Here is a 20017-nt window from a genome sequence, read left to right as displayed (position 1 = left end):
TGTGACATACTTAATACTAAAAAAATATGATTTATTTGAAACTCAAAGTTAACTGCACATCTCATATTTTATCTGGCAACCATAGAAATCCCCCCCTTTAACTCTGAGTTGCTTTGTGATTGTGGTAGATGTGATGCTATGTGATTTCCAAGACTAGGTTGTAAAAGGAGGCACAGATGCCTGGTTCCTCTCTTGGGTCATTTGCACTTAGAACATGCTCTGTTCTAAGTCACCATGCTCTGAGCAAATCCAAGCAGTCTGTAGAGGGGCCCACATGGAGAGGAACAGGGCCTGCTGGCCGATAGCACTGGCTAAGCTCCCAGACAATAGCTGGTACCAACTTACTAATCATGCAGTTGTGTGAGAGCTACTTTAAAAGTGGATCTTTACTCCAGCCCACAGTTGATCCATCCCAGTTGTGCCACTGGGCTTCATGGTTGTATGCTATGTAATATTAAGATAACTAGAAAACCAGGGGGAAAATAGAGAGAGATTGAGATTTTAAGGAACTGACTCATACAATTTTTGAAGCTTGGCAAGTTCAAAATCTGCAGGGTAGGCCAGCAGTCTGGAGGCCCAGAGAAAAGCTGCTTGGACAAACATCTATCAGAGTTCCTTCTTGCTTGGGAGAGGTTAGTCTTATTAAGGCTTTCAACTAACTGGATGGGGCCCACCTATGTTATGGAAGGTAATTTGCTTTACTCAAAATCTACCAAGTCAAACATGAATCTCATCCAAAAAACACCTTCACAAAAATATCCACAATATTGTTTGACCAAATATGTGGGCACCATGACTCAGTCAAGTTGACATAAAATTAGCATCACACACATCAAAGACACATAGCTCAGGATTCCAGCGCTTTTCTTCTGGGCCCTAGAGAGGCCTTGACACTCTATTATGTACAGCTTCATTGGAAATAACAGAAATGTACACTCTTTGCTGCCAAAATTCACCACTGATTGGCACTGATGCTAAGTACCTAGATGGCAACACTGGGGGTGTAACATTCATTTGATGATAAAACAGATTTGAAAAAATCCCTTCAATGCATAGAGAAACTAACCTGAGCTGCAGGATTCCTTATCAGAACCCCATGAAGTATGAGATAAAGACAAGTATAGCCTTAATGAGAGATACACATGCTCTAAGGCTTTGACACTAATGACCAGTACCCAGAGATGAAAATGCTTGTGAGGGTTAATTAGTACTTCACTGCCCTTGGTACTTTCACTTACCCCTGACGAATAGAAAACAGGGAGATGAGAACATGCACTGCTGCTCCAGACATGTTTCTGGAACCTACCTGAAAATGCATGGTCATGACAAGAGCTTCTCTTCCCACCTTGCAAAAATCCTATGGTGAGTGGAGGGGTGTCTGCTCCAGGGAGGCCTGTGCACAACTCTCTCTTATCTCTCCACCTCTAAGTCGTATGCTGACCCCATCCTTCTACTTGTTTAGTTAAGTCAATTTATCCTCCTTGAAGGAAAAGGAGGAATACTCTTTATACCACACACCAGAATATTTCCAAAAATTTGGGTAGAGAGCGATTAATATGTTGTATCTTGCAATATGTCTGTTTTTACTAGGTAAGACTCTACTTCAAATTTAGATTAACACTACAGAGTCAAGTTCCAGATCCTTGGACCCTTACTTTCCAACTATTTCATGTCCATGATACCCATAGCTCACATCACGAAGAGAGTATCTATTAGCGCAATGTCTTCTCTAACTGGATGCTCACCCATTAGCCCGAACTCTTATGATGCTTGTACATGATCTTACTCACTTCTTTGATCAAAAGAACAATCAGTCTAAGTTGAGCCACCTCCTTGAAGTTTCAATAAACCATTTCTTTGAGCTTCAGCGTCTTCTGTAAGAGTAATACTTGCAACATGGCAATTATTATGTCTGCCTTACAGACTGTTGTGACTATCAGATGAGACAAATTAGGGGGAAATGCTTCAAAATTTAAAAAGCAAAGAAAAATCATAAAATATAAATTATTATATTGTCAGATGCTTTATGCTGAAAAAAATTGGAAAACAGAAATTCTGTTTGCCCTCCCTTTCAATGGTATCATCCATCCCAAGTTTCAAAATTTTGAAGTCATTTTCAACATCATAGTTTTCCATTTTCTATTATGAAGGTCATTAAACATTTGAAAAATCCCCTACATTCCATCTAGGAGGTTCTCAAGGCTATCTTTAATTCTCCCCCACCTACCTCAGTCAGCCACCTCCAAATCTAATCCTCACGACACATAACTGCTGTACTAGTCTTCTTAAACCATCTCTGTTTAGAATTCCATTCCCCTACTCAAGAATTATGAGAATCTCCTCACTTTCCTGTAGGATAAAGGCCTTCATTTATCTCATCTTTCACTGCTCTGCTTTATAAGTTGCCCAATCAGTAAAATTTCCTCATGTTTTTGTCATTCCACTGCTCATAATCTCCAGCACTTTGCTTATACTGTTATTCTATACTGGATGATCCTTGCTTTATCCCATTCTTATTAAAAAAAAAAAGTCTAATGGGGTTTATAGTGCTCAGCTCAGCCATAAATCATTAGAAGAAGGAAATGTTGATTTTTGTCTGCTCTCATAATAACACCAGTTCCATCAACATTGCTAATATCTAACCTCTTTGTACATATGAATCCGAACAAGATGCTTGATCAGGTTTATAAGTACATCTTGTCCTACAAGACTAAGACAACTAGGGTAAAAATACTTTATTGAATAAAAATGTCCCATAATTAAGAAAAATTAGTACTTGAAGCAATCAACCACATTCCTCTCTGTTTACATCTAAAGTTATGAGCACTTAGAGCAATGGAAAAGATTTTGTGTTCTAGAACAGAAAGCAATATTTTAAAAGTAGCATAAAGTAAACAAGAAGGAAAAAAATCTCAGAAGATCATCTCAAGAAGCCTGCATCTTCTTTGGAAGTAATCCTCTTAAAGTATAATGTTGAGAAATTAAAATGACTCATGCAAATACAAAGTGAATATAAGTCAAAGATCTTATTCACTATTTTATCTTACTCGTTATTAATTAGTAAGGGAAACATTAAGATATTAAGATCAGCTAAAGGAGAATTTGAATATATATACATATGTTCATATATATGTATAAATATATATGGAGTTTATATTTTTGAAATATCTTTGGAATGCTGAAATCAGTTAGCTACTAGATATAAAACTAATTAACATTCTTAAGCTTATAAAATGTTAATGTTTACACTTCTCTATTTCACAAACAGAAATCAATTTTATCTCTACCAAAGTCATTCACATTATATAGATAATAATCATATGTACTACAATCAATTTTTTATAAATTACCTTCTACCCCTATAGAAGGCCCACAGAAAACCTGTGAAAGAAACACAGCTGTTTACAAATAGACAAGCCTCAAATGCACACTAGATGACATCTAGCACTACACTGAAAGGACAGCCATCAATCTCTTTTGCCCATTTCCGTGTCTGGGAAGTTTTCTGATGACCTCCATGGAGGCAACACTCCACAGACAAGTGTAATGGGGGAAAGAGAGAAGAGATGGTCTCTGGTTGGATGGGCCAAGGCCACAGAATGGAAAAAGAGAAGGGCCAAATTAAAGCTTATGCCTCACTACAGTGCTCTGGGTGGACCGAGGTGACAGGTTGGTTGTCAGTCCTCTACTTCCAGGACCTTTCTTACTGTCACCAAGACCTTGCAAACAACCTAGACTCCCTTTTGTAACTTTCTAAAAACTTTCCAGCTCATCCAGACTATAGAGATGTGCTTTACCACAGGCCCAGATGTGGGGGCGATCCTGAGCTGACTCTGCTCGATTCAGGCTGCACCTCAGTCACAAGTCTCCTACTCTCAGCCACCACAAACTTTCCAGACCAGGGTGCTGCCTTCCTTCAGAAGGATTATGGATGTCCTAGGACACCAAGGAAGAGGCAGTCCCACACAGGGAGGTTGGGTACATTCCAAACCGAAGCTCATAACTCCTCCTGACGAGGGGCCATGAGTGGCAAGTTGATCACAGCTAGGGAGTTTCTCATTAGGAAGCTAAACCCAAGGGCAAATAGCAAAGCACCTCAGTTCAGGATATGCTCATCAAAAGGAGGCTTGTCTTCCTGTGGGCACTGGCCCAAATCCTTAATGGCTCATGGGTAGAGAATACTTCGGTTGCTTGCTTAAGTGGGATATGAGGTGATCTTCGGATGCCATTTTTCTTCCTTCCTCTATGGTCCATCCCAGTTCCACCAAGCTCTCCTCTAATTAGCTGTCTTCCCCTTCCTCTCACAACCCTTCCAGCCTAAAGAATGTCCTCAGATTTTTTCTCATCAAAAAGTCTTCCAACCTACAGTCTAGTCATTTGAGTTTCTCCCCTCTCACCGGGGCTTAGAGTTGTAAAACACAAAAGCAAGCATTGCTCTGTTTCTGTTTTCTGCTGTGTCTTTCTTACCCTGAGGCAGGGAATATGAAACGCCCACTTGACCGGGTGAGGAAAAGGCCAGAGGAACACAACAGGAGCCACACTATACCCCAAGCATTGTTTCAAAAGCATGGAGTAGATTTGAGACACCAGTGACCCAGCCAAGATGACATACGCAGCCAAGATGTCAAGGCAACAGAGCTTACTCTATCCACAGTTGCACTCAGGGTCAGTGCTTCTCTTTCAAAACAGAAGTTGTTTGTTTATTCACTCAACATGTTAACATTTTGCAATTTTATTTTGTTGACTCCTTAGTCTGAGTAAAGGAAGCATTACGCATAAAATATCAAATAAAAAATTAGAAAAAAAATCACTTGGTAAATGAATACAATGTTCAGAGTCAACAAAGGTCAGAAATTATAGTGGATGAGAGAACTTCAGAGTTCAAATTGTCACTTTTAACTGAGAAAACACTTGTGAAGAACAAGAAAAAATATAAGAAGTGACTGAAGTTCACTGGACCTTTCAATACAATCAATGGTGATAGAAGAAAATTTCCATCTCTATGCAGGTAGAGTCAGATACTGAAAATCCATCTGCCTCTGAGTTGAGCACCTACTGTAGGAAAGGTATTTTCCTGTTAAAGTCTTAAGTACAAGTAAGGTGAGACATTAAAGGAAAAAGATTTCTATAGAATAAAGGCTACTTTTTTTCAGGAAAAAATCAGTTGGTAGATAGAGTTGGGGGTAGGGGTAAGAGGGACTTACTTGTTGGAATCTCATTCATAGAAGTTTGGAAAACTGGTGAAGAAATTGTGCTGAAAATTGTTGGGAATTTCCTGGCAGTCTGCATTCTCACTGTCAAGGGCCCAGGTTTGATCCTTGGTCAGGGAACTAAAATCCAATAAGTCACATGGCATGGCCAAAAAAAGGAAAAAGAAAGAAAACTATAATCTTCCCAACATTTATTATTTATGCTATTATTGCTTATGGATATGCTACTGCTCACTGATTTTTTTTTAAACTGTGAATTTCTTCTCTATAAAAATCATAAACAAATTTCAAATTTTTTTATTTCATTGAAAATTGATTTGTTTGATAACCTGGTATCGATATTGCATACTGGAAAGAATATTGAATTGGCTCTGCCACTGATAGAGGTGAGTTCATGTAACAAATGGGACTATATCAAACTAAAAAGATTTTTCACAGCAAAGGAAACTATCAACAAAATGAAAAAGCCTGCCTATGGAATGGGAGAAGATATTTGCAAATGATATATCTGATAAAGGCTTAGTAGCAAAAATATACAAAGAACTCATACACTCAACATAAAAAAAAAAACTATTTAAAAATAAACAGGATTTGGATACACTTTTTTCCAAAGGAAAGGTGCAAACAGCCAATGAGCACATGAAAAATGCTCAAAATCCCTAATCATCAAGGAAATGCAAATCAAAACCACAATGAGGCATCACGTCAGAATGGCTGTTATCAAAAAGACAACAATTAAGACCAAGTTTTGGTGAGTATTGGAAAAAAGGCAGCCTTAATGCACTATCTGTGGGAGGGTAAATGGTTCAGCCACTATGGAAAACAGAATGGAAATTCTTCAAAAAATTAAAATAGAACTACCATACTACCCAGGAATTCTCCTTCTGGTTATTAATCCAAAGAAAACAAAATACTAATTTGAAAAGCTATATGCACCTCTATGTCCACTGTAGCTCTGCTTACAATAGCCAGGATATGGAAGCAATCTAAATGCCCATAAATAAACGAATGGATAGCAAAGATTGACCACATGCTTTCTATGGAATACTACTCAGTTATAAAGAAAGAATTAAATCTTGCTATGTGAAACAATATGGATGAACCTAGAGGGTATTACACTAAGTGAAATAAGTCAGAGAGAGAAAGACAAATACTTGATGATTTCACTTATATGTGGAATCAAGAAAACAAAACAAATGAATAAGTATAACTAAATAGAAACATAGTCATAGATACAAAGTAAAACTGGTGGTTGCCAGAAGGGGAGGTGTAAGGGAAAAGAGAAAGAGGTAAACATTTTTAGTTACAAATAAGTCACAGTATATAATGTACAGTGTAGGGGAATATAGTCAATAATTATATAATATCTTTGCATAGTGACAGATGGTTTAAAAAAAGGAAGAAAAGAAATGAATGATCTTTTGGTCATTCACTTGGTCACCCTCACTCCCACCACCAATTCAAGAGTCATGCCTTGGCAGGAATCCATATGATACTTATATTATTTTAAAACATACAGTAACCCAGCTCTCCTACTAGGAAATAACAGAGTAAGAAAGATATATATGAAAATAGTCCAATATTATACTCTTTGGTAACTGCTGTAAGGCAGGTGTATTAGTAAAGACTAAAGTTGGAGTTGACGATGCACAGGGAGGCCTGGCGTGCTGCAGTCCGTGGGGTTGCAAAGAGTCAGGTATGACTGAGTGACTGAGCTGAACTGAACTGAGAGTTGGTGCACATAACAGAAAACCTAAATTGGGCCAAGTTAAAACACAATAAATAATGGGGGACCGGGATGGGGAATACGTGTAACTCTATGGCTGATTCATATCAATGTATGACAAAACCCACTGAAAAAAAAAAAAAAACACAATAAATAAATTTCTATCTCTCATGTAAAGAGTTCAGAGGTACATAGTCCAAGGCTGTTAAGGCCTTGTCACAATGTTAATCTTAGATTTCTCCTTCTTTCTGCTCCACCATCTCTAACATGTGGTGTATTCTCAAGGGAACCTTGTAGTACAAGATGAATGCTGGAGCTCCAGCCAATACACCCACATTTAGGCAATATGTAGAGATAAAAAGGGCCAGTTCCAGTTTTCTCCTTTTGAGATCTCCTATAGGTCCCACTCAGCATCTACCTGTATTTCATTGGCCAGAGATTGACCACTTGACCACAAGAAATTTGGGAATTGGGCACACTGCCACTTCAAATAATGTCAAGAATCTTTTATGAGTGGAAGGAAGGAGAAAGGATATTGAATTGGCTGTAAATTAGCTGTCTTTGCTTCAGCAGGTGTGTACAAAATACAGTGGGAACTCTATAGGATGCCTGAGGCAGTGAAAGTGTTCACTGAAAAGATTCAGAATGAGTTAAAACAAAAGGAATTAATTAGCTTCCCCACTTGGTAAAGAACATCCCAGACCACACAAATAGTATGTGCAGAGACAGACGGATTAGAACATAGCTTGCAGAGGAACTAGATAGTTTAGACTCCTAGAAGCAGGAGATAAGGCCAGAATGGAACATTAGGACCAGATTATGAAGACCTTATAATGCTAGATAGAGTGTGGGTTTCATATTTTAGGCAAGAGGGAGCCAAGAAGCAATATTAAGCATGAGAGTGACACAGTCTAATGTTTATGACTGAAAGATCATTCAGCACTCACATTAGGATATGTCCATTAACGAATGATGCAAGGGGAATTCTCTCACATCTTAAATGGTTCTCACCCCAAAAGAGTTGCTAAGAGATGCTAAGAACAATCTCTAGTGCTGGGAGAAAAAGAGAGGAGCAAGGCAAACAGTTGGGCTAAAAATACTTTACAAGGCTTCCCTCTAAATGCACACACACACAGACACAAACAAATGCAACACACTACAGACAAACCTAGTACAAACACATTCCAAATATGCAGAAGTTTACAGAGAATCCTGGGGCTCAGATGAACATAAAGGAGGGGGAAATTAAGAGATGGAGTTAAAAAGTAACATTTAATTATAATCTATTCTTTTGTTCTGTCTTTTATAGATCAATCTCCCCCACCACTTAAATCCTATCTCACTCTTAACATAATGGAGAACCAATTTTTTAATCAAAAGTCATTTTTAGGATCAAAGAGAAACATATTTCTAGGTGGATAGTATGTTAGTTGTATCTTGTAACATCGTATGGTGAGGGGTATTCAACTAAAATTAGAGATGATATTCACTGAAATTCTCAAAAAAATCAAATGCCTCCAAATCCAGCGAGGAAAATTGAATCTTTTTTTCTTCCAGGATATTTTTCTCAAGTACCAGCGGAAGTGCTAATGAGACACAGGCCTCCTTGCCATTCAGTGACAAATGTAATAGGCTACATGAAACCACAGAAAATGAGTCTATTTAAAAATGTCAGATACAACACTAAAGGAAAACTAGGTCTTGTATTTTTTCCTCTTGATCATGGTCTAATAGAGACAATTCAGAAATGATTTCTTCTGAACTTGGTGATATTCATGATTGAAATAGTGTTGCTAATGATAACAATGTGTAGAATTATTACATGGAAAGTACTAATAATGCAAATCATATGGTCTGTAGCTACAGTTCCCCTGCAGATTATTTTTTCCTAGGCATATTTGATTACTCAGAGATTAGCATTCTAAAACTCAGATTTGTACTAACATACAGAGAATTGGGGTATAAAAGAACAAAATTAGACAACTAACTAAATTTTCACTTAAGCCAGCTTTGCCATGTAAAATAATGACAGTACAAGGCAGAGGGCACTGAACCAAAAACATTGTTTTCAAATACTTTTAGCATCTTACACTGTTGCTCAGATCTATCAATAAATATTAATGTTCTATAAAATATTACATAATTTAAAAATATATAAGAAATTGCTAAATCAAAGGCATAACTCAATTTATTGTGTTAAAAATAAGACACATATTTTGGAATCTTTAAATATTGCCTGACTTCTTAACTATGCTTTGAAGAAGAAAATAGTGTATTTTCTTTTCTCTGTTTAGAATTTTCTAGACTATCTTCATATATCATACTGTTTACATATCTGATGGCTATAGAAGAACATTTTTTCTCTTTTGTAAGAGACAACATCTATAAAGATATATTAGGTCACTATAATTATAGATCATTTTCGCTGGTTTTAAAGGAGTAATAAAAAAGAATTTAAAAATTGCAAACAAGTTGAAGCAGTTTCCTTTTTTTCATATTAATGAATTTCTATAACTGTGTCCCAAAACTAATGGGTATTGAGCAGTGGGATTTTCTTGAGAGTTCTTTTTGAGAAAAAACTCTTTAGAACCAAAGGCTTGGCATCAAACAAATTATGACTATGACCATGAATGTCTCATAAAAGCAAAGACACAGTGATAAATTTTTATAAAAGTTAATTAGCAAAATTATATCTTAAGTTCCATAAAATATACTTATCCATTATTTGTTCAAAAGATGCTATTGGTTGGCCAAAAGTTTGTTTGAGTTTTCCATAGATGCTTATGGAAAAACCTCAACAAACTTTGTGGTCAACCCAATACTATGTCATATTTGAGAATGCATGATGTATTATATGTATATATAATACAGTATATAAAAGCACATATAAAGAAATATATACATAAGTATATTCAATATATGCTGTACCAGACAGTTTTGTTAGTTGATCATGCAATGATAACCCATAAATCTCAGTAGTTTACAACAACAGAGATCTATTTCTTGCTCTTATTACAGGTTGTTCACTTGTTGCTTCCACCTCTATTCCATGTCTTCCTCATTCTGGGACCCTAGATAAACAATCAACCCTCATCTGGGATATATTGATCTTAGGGCAGAGAGATAAGAGGAATGACAGAATTCCACAAAGCTGCTGCTGCTGCTGCTAAGTCGCTTCAGTCATGTCCGACTCTGTGCGACCCCATAGATGGCAGACCACCAGGCTCTGCCGTCCCTAGGATTCTCTAGGCAAGGACACTGGAGTGGGTTGCCATTTCCTTCTCCACAAAGCTAGCAACCTGCAATGGACCATCTGTTAACATTTCATTGTCCAAAACAAGCCACATGTCCTAATTTGATACCAATGGGACACAAAATATAACTTCTCAGTGGAAAGGGCAGAAAATTATTGGGAACAACTTTATTGCTTAAGAGACTTCCTGGAAACATGTTTATCCAAACAACAGACTGTCCATTTCTCTTCTTCACAAGACAATAGATCTCTCAACTAGGCAAATCTGCTTATCAAATGCTTGTTTTAGCCATCAGTACTTCAGAAATGTGGAACAGAAGCAAAGCAAAGCTCAGAAGAAGATTCATAGCTGCAAAGTTTATATTTACAAATGAATCTCAAGGTAGGAAAAAGTGTCTAGGAAAGCAGAAGGAAAGATCATAAATTAAAAAGTATTCAATAATGAATTTGAAAAGAAAAAAAAACATGTAAAACTATTGCATAAATCCAAGAACTGCTTCTTCCAAAAAATAACGTCTTGGCTAAAAGAAGTCTTAGTCTACCTGGCTAATAGTATTCACTTGTTTACAATACAGAATGTCTAAGCCTTTATTTAGTTGGTATATTAGTTTCCTATGGCTGCTGAAATGAATTACCACAAATATATTGGCTTAAAATAACACAAATGTACTATCTTACAGTTCTGGAGGGAAGAACTTGAAAATCAACTTCATTGGGCTAAAATCAAGGTGATGGCAGGTCTGCATTCCTGCTGGAAGACCTGGAGGGAATCCATTTCCTTGATTTTTCCAGCTATTGACTGCCTGCATTCCTTTGGTTGTGGCCCCTTCCTCCATTCTCAAGACAGCAGTATAGCATCTTTCAATCTCTGTTTCTCAGACTATGACTATTGCTTCCACCATCCCATTTTCTTCTTTCTTTCAGCTTCCATCATCCCATATCTTCTCTGACTCTGATGTACTTATTTCCCTCTTCTGTGACACTTTGTGATTACATTGGGCCCACCTGCACAAACCAGGCTTCTCTCCCCATCTCAAGATCCATAAAACACATTTCAATCACATCTGCAAAACCCTTTTTTTCACATAATGGAGAATACTCACAGGCTTCATGGATTAAGACAAGGACATCTTCAAAGGGCCATTACTTAGTCTATGACAGTTGAACAGTTGGACAATACAGATAGACATTTTGGTTTATGACAAACTCCATTCTTATTTTCAGTTCAGTTCAGCTCAGTCACTCAGTCCTGTCCGACTCTTTGGGACCCCATGGACTGCAGCACTCCAGGCCTCCCTGTCCAGCTCCAACTCCCAGAGCGTGCTCAAACTCATGTCCATCAAGTCAGTGACGCCATACAACCATCTTGTCCTCTGTCTCCCCCTTCTCCTCCTGCCTTCAATCTTTCCCAGCATCAGGGTCTTTTCCAATGAGTCAGTTCTTTGCATTAGGTGGCCAAAGTATTGGAGTTCCAGCTTCAGCATCAGTCCTTCCAATGAATATTCAGGACTAGTTTCCTTTAGGATTGACAGGTTTGATCTTCTTGAAGCTAGTTCCAATCTCTACTTATTTCTTAATTTATAGAGGTAGTTGAGCTACATTTCCCATATTTTTCTTATCCTTACGATACCCTGCTCTACCACTAAAAGCATCTTTATGGTATAGCTTCATTGAGGGGGATTAATGAATCACATCAGTGGATTACAACAAAACATTTGGAGTTGCAGTTACATAGCATATGGTGAATGACCTTGAGAGTCCTAAAATAAAAATACTATTCTAGTCTCTCTCTCATATATATATATGTATGTATGTGTATGTATGTGTATATGTATATGTATTTTTTGATGGCCTGAACATCTAAATGTTGTTTGTCAGATATTTTTTAGTTCTTTTCTTTTTTTTTTACAAGTCAAGTGCCTCCATGAAGGCAGTGCTATCAGTGAACAGTCCCATAGTGAGACATTCCAAGTCTCAAAGTTTAAGTATGCTAGCTTTTAGGACTATCCATCTCTTTGGGTTTCTGTGTAATTAAATGCCAAGAGGAACAATATAACTGTAATATGGGAGTTAAATGTGACTTCATCAACTTCTAGCTACTGGTTTCTAATTTATGTTTAAGATGAATCATTATGTGGATCTATTTTCTTGACCTTAAATGTTTGAAAAAAGATATTTACAAGGATCTCTGGATACACCAGAGCCATCTTAAGGAAGCTGCATGAAGCAATGGTATGTTTACATGCATTTAGAATTATTTACACTTAAAGGTTTACAAATGAGAAAATTCACTTATTAGAATTAGTGAAAAAACACAATTCAAAATTCACTGATTTTTTGACTAGTAGTGCTATCTTCAGAATATATATTGAAGACAAATCTTAGTTGTCTTCAACACTTAGAAATAAATCTTTATATTTGCTATTTCCTTGTTCTTTTTTCTCTTTATCTTGTTCCTTTTTATATAATATTTAATGTACATATCTCAACTCAAAGTCTAAATTAAGAGTTTCAACTTTCTGTGTAGTGGAATAATCAGAAAGATGGGAACATATTTTACTAATAAATGAAGTTCCTTCTAACAATCTCACAACATCCACCAGAAATAGTCTTTTCTATCATAAATATCTAAGTGTTACCCACTTCTCTGTCTCACTCTCAGGAACCACTGTAACAGAGTACCTGTTGAGCAGAGACGTCTCCGTGCAGTGTCCCATGGACACAGAATGATTTAAGGAGACTGTCAACCATATACAGAACTGACAGGGAGGAAGTTGCAGTGGAGATAGAATCTCAGCTTCCTGCCATTTCATAGGCAATATCATTAAAGAGGAAGAGAAAAAAAAAAAAAAAAAGCTTGTATTTCTGATACGGTTCAAATCAGGTATGCAGAGATCTTTAAAAGCAACACTTAGAAATGGCAACAGTTGTTGGGGACACTTTGCAGAAGTAATGGAGGACCCACAATAGCGATGAGTAGTCATGAAGTCAAACAATCAGAAGACCCTGAACTGCATCTTTTTTTGTGGACACTGCTGGATTAATGAAATGTGGAGTCAACCCTGAATGCTTTTATAATGAGTTCCCAGGTGTCGCTGGAGGAGGTCACCTTCTGGCCAACAGCCAGTGAGGGACAATAGCTGGCCAGCAATCACGTGGTTGAGCTTAGAGGTGGATTTCCCAGCCTCAGTGGAGCTTGAGATGTCTTTAGCCCTGACCAGCCAGCTTGGCTGAAATCTGATAAAAGACTTTGAGCTCCAGGTAGGCTCTCTGGTTTTCCTGACCCTCAGAAACTGTCCAATATAATAAATGTTTGCTTTAGGCTGCTATGTTTTGGAGTAATTTGTTAAGCAGCAGTAGGTAATAAATGCACTCCTCAGTCTGTGTTACCCCACCTTTTAGTTCTCCTTCCACTGTCCTTATTATATTACTATATTTAAATTTGCTTATTTTCCATGCAGTGGGAGCAAGTGTTTTTCTCTCTAGGTTGTCTTTGTGTCCTCAGTGCCCGGAAGAATGTTTGGAATGTAACAGGTACTCAGTAAACACTGAATGAGTAATAGCAGTCTAAATTTTTTATGTAAAAAGTGAAAGTTTTTCAATTTTATTTATTGTTTTTTAAATCAGTATACAATGGTCTAATTTTATAGCCAAGTGTGCTTGTAGTGGACACCTTTGTGGAACGTTTGCCTGCTCACTAAATCCCTTAACTGTAGCAGAGGGTCCTTGTCTACAAGGTACAGTATGACCTCTAATGCTTGTCACTGATGATTGAACAACTGCTGACAACCAGACCCAAGTCCAGTCAATCAGAAAGTCTGCCCTGAGTATTTGGAATTTAAATCAAGAGAGTGAGAAAAAAGAGCCTCTCTGTGTAGGCTGTCCCTCTGTGTCAATGCAGACAGGCTACACTGTAACAGAACCAAAAATAGCAACAGAGGTTTCTTTCTCCAATAGTCATCAAGGATGGTCAATAGGTTTTATGTAGCAGCAGCTACGGAAGGACACAGGCTGTTGGGACAGACATCATTGAAATTTTGCCATCATTTCACCAAAGGATACAGTGACATTTTGGAGGATTTCACACAAGAAATATCAACTACTCAGCCTGGAAGTGACACAGTATTTCTCCTCACAGTTCATTGGCCAAAAATACTCACATCCCCTTGGCTGCTCCCTTCCTAGGATTCCCCCACCCCTAGCCTATAAGAGAAGTGCAATCTTAACAAATGCCTTGAAGGTTAAAAGTAGAAACTATTTGAACAGCAAATAATATGGGGATAACATAGACTGGCCAAAGATTTGGAAAGATATATTTTTTTAAAAAAAGAAAGATGGAACCCCTGTGGTTACTTTTTCTGGCACAGACTTATTTAATGAAACTGCAGACAAAAATCACTTCAGCAATGCACCACAAATGCATATGCAAGAATTGAAAGAACTGCTGCATTTTAACCACACTCACTGGAATTCTGCACACATAGAGCTGTGCATTAGTAACAAGGGACAACAACACCTTGAACAAGTTATGTAGTGCCATGCATGTGTGCTAAGTTGCTACAGTCATGTCTGACTCTGTGCAACCCTATGGACTATAGTCCTTCAGAGTCCTCTGTCCATGGGATTCTTCAGGCAAGAATACTGTTGTAGGTTGCCATGCCTTCCTCCAGGGGATCTTCAGACCCAGGGATCGAACCCACATCTCTTAAATCTCCTGCACTGGCAGACAGGTTTTATACCACCAGCGCCACCTGGAAAGCCCCCATGTAGCGTGACTGCATTGTAATTATTCACTTATTTTGTGCATTTGTCGGTTTCCAGACTCTACAGTCATGTGTTAATACTGACCTCATTGGGGTTGTGTGAGGATTCAAAATGTTGATCCATGAGAAGCTCTAAGCACAGTTCAGTTCAGTCAGTCATGTCCAACTCTTTGTGACCCCATGAACTGCAGCATGCCAGGCTTCTGTGTCCATCACCAACTCCCGGAGTCCACCCAAACCCATGTCCATCAAGTCGGTGATGCCATCCAACCATCTCATCTTCTGTCGTCCCCTTTTCCTCCTGCCCTCTATCTTTCCCAGCATCAGGGTCTTTTCAAATGAGTCAGCTCTTCGCATCAGGTGGCCAAAGTATTGGAGTTATGGCTTCCACATCAGTCCTTCCAATGACCACAGGACTGATCTCCTTTAGGATGGACTGGTTGGATCTCCTTGCAGTCCAAGGGACTTTCAAGAGTCTTATCCAACACCACAGTTCAAAGGCATCAATTCGTCTGCACTCAGCTTTCTTCACAGTCCAACTCTCTCATCCATACATGACCACTGGAAAAACCATAGCCTTGACCAGATAGATCTTTGTTGGCAAAGTAATGTCTCTGCTTTTTAATATGCTGTCTAGGTTGATCATAACTTTTCTTCCAAGGAGTAAGCATCTTTTAATTTCATGGCTGCAATCACCATCTGCAGTGATTTTGGAGCCCCCAGAAATAAAGTGTGTCACTGTTTCCACTGTTTCCCCATCTATTTGCCATTAAGTGATGGGACTGGATGCCATGATCTTAGTTTTCTGAATGTTGAGGTTTAAGCCAACTTTTTCACTCTCCTCTTTCATCAAGAGGCTCTTTAGTTCTTCTTCACTTTCTGCCATAAGGGTGGTGTCATCTGCATATCTGAGGTTCTTGATACTTCTCCTGGCAATCTTGATTCCAGCTTGTGCTTCCTCCAGCCCGGGAGTGGCCTTTTCTAAACTCATTGGGTTAACCATTATATTTAGAAGTAAACCAAAAGCAGAGAAGGTAATAAAGAGGTACCAACTTCCAACTACCAGCTAGAAGATGGTGCCTCCACTGAGATATTAAATACAAAAGGATCAAGTCTTCTTTTCTATGTGTGGGGTAGATTACTGATTTGCCAGTCTACTTGTCTGCTTCTCCCTGGTGCCAGAAAACTATTTTATTTTCTCTACTGCATTTTTTGACAGTAATATGCCACTCACCTATGTGCCAGGTGCTGAGGGTATCAACAGTTCACAAAATGAATGACTTTTGTCTTCATGGAGTTTAGGTATGTAAGCTCTGTCAGCTGCAAATTGGCACTTGCCAAGAGCATTTGCCAAGAACTGAACAACAATAAGGGAATTAGCCATCTGCCTCTGTGGAGATTGAACCTTGTGCTGTTGCAGCTGTTGACCTTCAACCACCCAAAGGAGTTCAGGGTGGAGTGAGGCACTCTGTGCTCCAGGAAATCTGGTGGGACAGGTCTTTAGATGGTTGGATGTTTTTAGAAACAGATTTTATGATCTCAATCCTTGCATCTCCTCATATCTAGAAAAGCACTAAATCCCTTCATGGTGACATCAGAGCCTTGTGACAACAGAAGTGAAAGTGAAAGTCGCTCAGTCATGTCTGACTCTTTGCAAACCCATGGACTGTATAGTCCATGGAATTCTCCAGGCCAGAATACTGGAGTGGGTAGCCTTTCCCTTCTCCAGGGGATCTTCCCAACCCAGGGATTGAACCCAGGTCTCCCGCATTGCAGGCAGACTATTTACTACCTGAGCCACAAGAGAAGTCCAAGGATACTGGAGTGGGCAGCCTATCCCTTCTCCAGCAGATCTTCCTGACCCAGGAATCAAACCAGGATCTCCTGCATTGCAGGTGGATTCTTTACCAACTGAGCTATCAGGTAAGCCCTTTAAAAAGCACTGAGTCCCTTCATGGTGACGTCAGAGGCTCGTGACAAGCAGAAAACCTTTTGTAAAAAGGAATGCCTAATTGTATTGAACTCTCCCCCTTCACCAAAATCTTATATATCCACCTTCCACTATGGGCTCTTTGGAGCAATCTCTCAGAGGTAGCTGAGGCCTCTGCCTCCCAGGCTGCAGTTCTCATTTTGCCCCCAAATAAACATAACAGGCAACTCTCAAGTCGTGCATCCTTTTTTTTTTTAGTCCACATCTTAAAATATCTCTGAAATAGGGATCTTCATCATTTTGCTACAGGGCCGACTAGCTGAGGCTGGGTATATTAATGCTAAGAAACTGGTCAGCTGAGACCCAACTTTCCCGTGAATGTGGGCAAACTAAAGAAAGAGATGCAACCAGTAAGGGAGGAAAAGGAAACAAGGGCGGGGGAAAGACTTGGAGAAAGGGAAGCTTGAAGTGTATCAAGAATGTTTAAAATAAAAGGAGGGTGAAATTCAAAGGAAGGAGGAAAGAAAGTTCCAGCACAGATAAAGCTTTCCAGCGCTCTCGCTGGTTCCGGGACACCGGGTCCAAGCCAGGGTCAAGAATCTCGCAAACCTCGCCACACCCAGTCACCCGGAAGGCCCCCGCTCCCCAGCGCAGCGCGCGGCGCGGCGCTATGACATCAGAGGGGGCGGGACTTCTGGTCCCAGTGACGCCTAACTCAGGTTTTGGCAGAAGGTGGTGCCTTCCGGGTGGACAGGTGAGGAGCTTCCTCCCACGTTCCGGGGGTGACTTCGTAGGAGGAAGGACGGCGGGACAGGCACGAGGGAGATGGAGCCCTTTCTCTTAATGGCTCTCGCAGAGCCCGTGCCGCCCTTAGCCAGACGGCCGGTAGGAGCGTGAATAACAGTGCTGCGACCTCTTGGGGGCCCGGAGCCTTTTGGGCTGCCGGCCCAGCGGGAACGTAGCATATGGACCGCTAAGGGCAGCCTGCCTGAAGGGAGTCTTATGACGGCCCCTTTGGGGGAGTAGGGGGCCCGGACTTCGGGCGGCTGATAGGGAACAAGTGACTAGAAGTGGCCAAAGTCTGGGCTAGGGAGTCCAAAGGTCTGAGTTTTTGAACTAACTACGCCTCTAGCCCTGAGCGAGTCAACTCTGTGGCCGCCCTGGGTGTCAGTTTCCCACCTTGTCCATTGATGGTCTCTTTTGGTTTGAAATCAAGTTTCTCCTCAGGATCAACCGCCTTCCCGCTGCCTCTCTCAAATTTGTTACACCAGGTATCCTTGAGAACTGACTGTTGCACCTGTCCCTGATCTTGGCCCTCCTCTGAGCCTGGCGTACTGCGGTCTATGGGGACGCAGCGTCGGACACGACTTAGAGACTTAACAACCACCACCACCATTTGTTTGAGGTTCACTCTAGTTGGTCTGATAGTTCTCCATGACGCCAAGGTCAAAATGGCACTTGCTGCCTTGAACTTAAAGAGTGCAGCATTTTGGGAAAACAGTTGTGACTTTTGTTGCCTCTACCGCGTGTGATGCATCATGGTATTTTTTGGAAATAGTCCATGTCTCATTTTGTCTTATGTATAAAATGGGGTACATTAGTAGCCACTTGATAAGATTGTTTTCTTAACTGAGATACTTCGTGTAACACTTGGAACAGTACTTTGCACGTAATAAGCACTCAGTAAATGTCAACTCTTAAAGCATGACCTGCCCACACCCCTGCACCGATTTCATAGTTCTCTTGAAGTTCTTTTCTGCAGGCTACTGGGAGTTTACTGTAATCTCTCACCTTTGAGGTTTTTTTTATTTTTGCACACCAGACAGGATGTGTAATTCCTTTGAGATCCATACAAACTGTTGAGTGAGTCAATAGTTTGTTCCTTTTTCTTGCTGAGTAGTATTCTATGGTATGGCTTATCATAGTTGGTTTAGCCATTCACTTTTTTGTAATGTCCAGTCATAGACTGTTACAAATAGAACTGTCGTGAATCTTTGCTTGAATGTTTTTGCATGAATATGTTTTTATACCTCTAGGACAAATACCCAGTAATACAATTGTTGGGTAACAGGATGTGCATTTAGTTAACTCATGTGATTATGTGTTTTTTTTTTCTTTAGTATCTTAATAGGTGAACTACATTGATTGATTTTTGAGTGTTAAATATACCTGGAATAGATCCCACATAACTCATCTTCTATGTTGCTAGATTCTGTTTATTAATATTTTGTTAAGGTATAGATATGAGAGGTGTTAGTGTGTAGTTTTCTTTTTCTTTCTTTTGACCTAGATAAAGTTAGAATTCAATTAATATAAGCAGATAAACACCTATGCTTAGCTGAGTAAAGCTTACCTAAGTTGTGCAGATTGTAGCTACACTGCGTACCTGGTTTTTAATCCAGCGTAAGTCTTGCTGCTTGTCAAAACTGACCATTAAAGATTGCTTGTAGGTGATGCCTGAGGGCGGGGCCATCAACCTTTAATAATATATATTAGAACACAGTGTCTCCTGTTAATCTGCCCATTGTTTGCAGCATTGAATTACCGCGGTTCTTAGGTAAGGAAGAACGTAAAATTTTTCTTTACTCTTTTTTATTTGGCTGTGTAAGATTCAGAAACATAAGAGTGAAATAAAATAAAAAAGATGCTTTACAATATGTACATTAACTGCAGGTTTCTCAGTGGTATTTTACTTGAAGTGTTTAGAGTTATTGTTAATTTTTTGCTTGTTTTCCAATTTTCATAGACTGTTTGACTTTCATATCTGCTTGCATTCTTGTTAATTCTGTGGCTAAACTCCTAAGTTGTCATTTTCTTTGAAGTTAAGTGTTTATGAGTTGAATATAGCTAATAACTTTGAATTCTCTTTCTGGGGCAAATCTTAAATTTAGCCAGTGTCCTGTCTGTCAGCACTCTAGTTTAGTACTGTGTATAACAGTTAAATCTAATTGTTTCTAACACTTTATAAATGTCATAAGACCTTTATAAATATATTGTATCTTGTGATAGTTTTAGAGATTGGGCTACAGTGACATTTATTAGTGAACTAAAAATCAATTGAAAAGGTGAGACGATACTTTTATTTACTTAGTCAATGTATGTTAATATAATTTTGAAAGGAGTCCCCACTTCATA

At 39.1% G+C, this 20017-nt stretch overlaps 1 protein-coding gene across 2 annotated transcripts in view; it reads left to right on the top strand.

Moving 5' to 3' along the window:
* Positions 1-17565: 17565 nt before the first annotated feature.
* Positions 17566-20017, top strand: part of LDAH (lipid droplet associated hydrolase) — a 92537-nt gene continuing 90085 nt past the window's right edge. For both annotated transcript variants that reach the window (XM_065928629.1, XM_065928630.1), the window contains exon 1: positions 17566-17636. The gene's annotated coding sequence lies outside the window, so the exon portion shown is untranslated. The remainder of the gene's footprint in view (positions 17637-20017) is intronic.

This window comes from Muntiacus reevesi, chromosome 3 (assembly GCF_963930625.1).
Source record: "Muntiacus reevesi chromosome 3, mMunRee1.1, whole genome shotgun sequence".
In the NCBI taxonomy this organism is placed as follows: domain Eukaryota; kingdom Metazoa; phylum Chordata; class Mammalia; order Artiodactyla; family Cervidae; genus Muntiacus; species Muntiacus reevesi.
The sequence above is the reverse complement of the archived record's forward strand: the minus strand, read 5'-3'. Positions and strand labels throughout refer to the sequence as shown.